Source organism: Elephas maximus, chromosome 7, assembly GCF_024166365.1.
Source record: "Elephas maximus indicus isolate mEleMax1 chromosome 7, mEleMax1 primary haplotype, whole genome shotgun sequence".
Taxonomy (NCBI): domain Eukaryota; kingdom Metazoa; phylum Chordata; class Mammalia; order Proboscidea; family Elephantidae; genus Elephas; species Elephas maximus.
In genome coordinates, this window is record NC_064825.1 from 104,505,392 (window position 1) to 104,510,436 (window position 5,045).

The 5,045-nt window shown below is 35.3% G+C and overlaps 1 pseudogene; it reads right to left on the bottom strand.

The window, feature by feature from the left end:
* Positions 1–899: 899 nt before the first annotated feature.
* Positions 900–1,844, bottom strand: LOC126080161 (putative olfactory receptor 4A4; annotated as a pseudogene).
* Positions 1,845–5,045: the final 3,201 nt, after the last annotated feature.

The following is a 5,045-nucleotide window of genomic DNA, read 5'->3' on the forward strand; positions in this document are numbered from 1 at the left end:
AATTGGCAACAGGTAGGTTTTTATTTTTTTTGGTTTAGGATCTTTTAGAAGACCATGAAATACTACGAGCAAGAAGGAGATGGGATATTGAAAAATAAGAAAGGCTTCATCAGATATTTTAAAAGATATTGGAAGATGAATGCATCATCTTTATGAAAATATAATACCAAACAAAGCTGCTCCACTTGAGGAGAAGATTTCCCAATTGGGAAAAGAAGAGCAAGGTTGAGTCATTTTTCTGCCTATCTGCCTTGTTCATTCACATTCCTTTTGTATGTTTAGCCTCCTTATGATTAATTTAGAATTCTGAAGCATTTTTTCTATAAACCTTAACATGCTAACCAATATATGGAAAACTACATATTTAAAAGATCTTACAGATACAAAAATAAAAATATAAAATTCTAATATAATATGAGGTATCTCTGTATGGGGTGGAGTGAAACATAATTTTATGTCATATTTCAAATATGTATTATTCTGAAATCAGCCGTGAACACTATTAGTTGTGAAAAAGGATTAGATTTATTTAAGAAAGAGACATGAGAGAATCTTCTATTAACTAAAATAAATTTCTGGCACTAGCTGCAGCATAAGTCATCACATGCAACATAAATCTATAGACTCAACAGAATTATTCTACACCAAAAAAGTATGTATATTTTCCCAAGGAAATGAAACTCTTAAAAATATATTTTCAAAAAATCATTGGAAGCATCCTAATAAATGTTTTTCATCATGCCCAGTCATGATGACGTGAGGAAATATTTACTACAATTAAATAATTACATGCAGCCTCCCTGGAATTCACTGGATGGCAGTGGATTTCAGTGTTTTGTTTTGTTTTCCTGGTAGGGACAGTTTTCTCTCGAAAGTAGGTGGTGCATTTGTCTAAGACCTCATTTTCTTTTTCTGGTCCCAAGCTTTTTCATGGCATTTTTCAGCTCTGCATTTCTCAGAGTATAGATTAAGGGATTCAACATAGGGGTGGAAACAGTGCAAAACACACTCAAGAATTTTTCAATTGTTAAGGTGAAGGAGGTTTCATATACAGAAAAATACAAGGGACAAAGAAGAGGACCACCACGGTAATGTGGGAGCCACATGTAGATAAGGCTTGGTGCCTCCCTTCCTGACTAAGGTTCCTCAGGGATGCAGAATGACTCCATAGGAGATGAGTAACAGCATAAAAATGACCACACGTATTGCCCCATCATTGACAATCACAGTGAGACCAATGGAATAGATGTCAGTGCAGGCAAGTTTTAATAAGGGGCACATGTCACAGCAAAAGTGGTCAATGACATGGGGACCACAGAACGGAAGACGGTAAACAAAGAGAAGATGAAGTATAACATGCAGAAACCCTCCAACCCAGGTCACCAGCAGCAGCAGAACGCACACCCGCTGGTTCATGATGGTCATAGAATGCAAGGGTTTGCAGATAGCCACATAGCGGTCATAGGTCATGACCATCAGAAGTAAAACCTCAAAACCACCAAATAAGTGTTCTGAAAAAAGCTGGGTCAGGCAAGCTTGGAAAAAAATTGTTTTCTTCTCATAGTGTAAGTCTATAATCAGGTTTGGAGTAACTGCAGTAGAATAAACAGCATCCATAAAAAAAAAAAAAAAAAAAAAATTTTTTTTCATGTTAAGTGCCCAAGAAAGGAGTACACAGGGGTATCCAAAGTTGGGCTGACCACTACAGTCATGCCAATAAATAGGTGGCCCACTATTGTCACAATATAGATGAGCAAGAACACAACAAATAATATTTTCTGACCCTGGAGACTCTGAGTGAGCCCCAAGAGGACAAACTCAGTCACATTTTTCCTTTGTTCCATATGTTCTTCTATGTGTCCTTATTTCAGAGTTCAGGACATATTTACATAAAATTATAATGACTAGTGACTCTATGAAATACCCAGAAAATCTGTTTATTCATTCATAATAGGCATTATGATTTATTATGTTTCAGCTCTGTACAATATTTTAAGAATACAAGGCTAATTAAAATATGGCCCATAACCTCAGTGATCTTATCAAATAACGAAAGACAAAAACGTAATTAGAAACATAGGGGAAAGGAGTAGATTATAAAATAAATAGGGCTACCACACTAACTTGTCACATCTGGTAGAAAATAAAATTATATGTAGTGGGTTTTATATGGTTAATGCTATTTATAAAAATAAAATATAAGTAGAATAAAGCTTTAATACAAAAACAAAGGAAGATTTACTTAATACTCAATTTCATGTTAGTAAATGCCCTCATTTTCTACATTCTAGGAGTGGTAAAATCTTTTTAACTAATAACTGAAATCCCCAATGGTCATATTTCACAATTTCAAAAACTGGTACTGACAAAGTACTGCTGAAAAAAACATAGAAATAAGCATAAAAGTATGTATAATACCATTATAAAACAGAAATTATTATATGAGCATGAATAAAACATGGAAAGCTTCAATTTTTGTTGTAAACAGTTGACTTTTTTACTGGTGATGTGTGTGCAGGAGTGAAAGAGATGAGAGAAGAGATCCCAAGGAAAAGAAGAAAAAGATCACACACACACACACACACACACACACACACACACTCACACAAAACTATGTCATAAATACCATCAATATTAGCCAGCCCTGCTATCTCTTAGAATAGTCCTAGTAATGATATCTAGTTACTTTTAAAATCTCTGTTGACATTTACTTCCCTATCTGACATAATAATTCTGCTGGACCTCTTCACAGTACATGGATTTTCTGTTTCTGCTAAAACCTCTGTGTGTGCACTAGATCCCATCATTTTTGTCACTCTTCCTCCTGTAATTGTCTCCTCCATTTCCTACAGTAACAATTTTTCTCACTATATTTATACAGTATAGTATCCTCATTGTTTAAATTATTAAGGCTTCTACTCCACATCTTTTTTAAAGCAAGCAACCCAATTCTCTGTTCTTCTTCATAAAAACACCTTCTATCTGCTAAGTCTACTGATCAATTTCAGTCCTCTTCTTACCCAACTTTTCACTCCTATGAATTGAAGTAATAACCTGCTTGGGTAAGTATTATCTTAGGTCCTTGAAAGTCACTCATTCAAAGTTTACAGATTTACATCATACTCTAATTATTAACAGATTACCAAGAACTTCCATTGATCCTTTATGAGATTTACAAATCTCTGTCCATTAAAATAACCCCCAAATACTTACCTTGAACTTAGTTTCTAAGAGTATTGATGTTAGAGGAGGTAAATATACTCTAGATCTTTACAGTATGAACATACCCAAACAAGTAACACAGAATTAAGTCAATCCCCATATTTTTATCGACCACAAAGGTTCTCTAATACGGCCGATTATCAGAATCACTCAGGAGAACTTTTAAAAGACTATGACTTTCCAAGTCACACTACCAATGTACTCTGGCATGACATAAACCTCAGTGAAGATTCTTATGTTTCAAGATACTTCCTGGGTTACCTGCATAATGAAACAGTCATTCAGTCCAAGTTCTGGATTGTGGTGCCTTCTCCCTTGTCCTAAAGGATAACAGCCTCATACACTGATGGCATCTCTGTGGACATAGACAGTAAGACAGTACATGCACCATCAGCTGGACTAGAAATGTTCCTCTCTATCCAAACTTTCCATGCTTCAGGAAGTCTGTCTCCTCTCAATCTTTCATAAAATTGTTACTTTTTAAATTATTGGGACTCCTAATGCAAATATCAGAAATGTCCTCTAACCAAAAGAAGTCTGAATCCTCGTTATAAACAAAGAGAGTCAAAAAACCCAATGCTTGCCTAATTTGTCCTAAAAAAATCAAATGTTAAATAAGTGGTATGAGGTTAAAAATAAATAAATACAAAGTAAATTTTGTGGGAGAGAGAACTGTGAATAGTTTAGAAAAATATTTTGCATTTTGTGGTTTAGAAGTGAAATAGCCTTTACAACATTTTGATTCTCAATCTGTTATACTGGCCTGATTTCTTCCATAGTTAAACTTTGGTTTACCTGAAGGATGGAGAATAATTTCATTTTCATATTTTGTTACACTTTGAGTCTGACATCTCTGTTCCTGAACAGTCATGGAAAAACTCAGATAGATAAGCACTCTCTGTGGTGACATAAAGGTCTTTGGACCTTTTATTTACATTTGAAATACAAAAAATATTGCTGAGTCATTTCAGTGATGCATCTCAAAGGGTTACTCTTCCGTCATTAAACTCATTGGGACCTTAATCATAATTTTGAGAGTAGGTTCTGCACCTCCAGAGATACTACAAGAATAATTACCCACATAGAACAGGATTTACAGGACCAGGTACTCAGGGGAGAAAAATCACGAAAGTATAACCTGAGGTCAAACCATCCAAAGGGAAGAGTCCAGAATGGAAAGAATTTGAATATGTAACAATTCTCTTTTTTAAATTATGACCTTCAAAATAGGCAAACCTGTTGAATGTGTAATTTTAAGCTATACCTTTGCAGATGACATCTGATCTACTCCCACTGGACCAAGAAGTTAATTTCAGAACAAATCTTTGAAGGCTTAATTCAAATGCATGTAAAGCAGAGTTCTCACCTCTTATGGATTGAGTTGTGTCCCTCACAAACATATGTTGAAGTACAAGCCCCGTACTTGTGAATTTGACTGTTTATAAATAGGATCTATGAAGATGTTATCAATCAGATTAATATGAGATTTTACTGGAGTAGGGTGGGTCACACTGGTGCTCTTATAAAAGAGAAGACACACAGAGACAAAGAGAGACAGATGGAGGATGCCATGTGATGCTGCTGTAGCAACTCAGGATTTCTTGGAGCTACTAGAGAGAGAGGAGTAGAACAGATCTCCATCAAAGCCTCAGAAGGAATCAACAAAGTTGACACCCTGATGCTGAACCTGTGGATCCAGAACTGAGACTAACTTTCTGTTGTTTAAAGCCACCTACTTTGCAGAATTTTGTTATGGCAGCCCTAGGAAACTAATATATCACACTAGCAGTAAGAGTCTTGAGTTTGTCACAGAAAGAGTTACA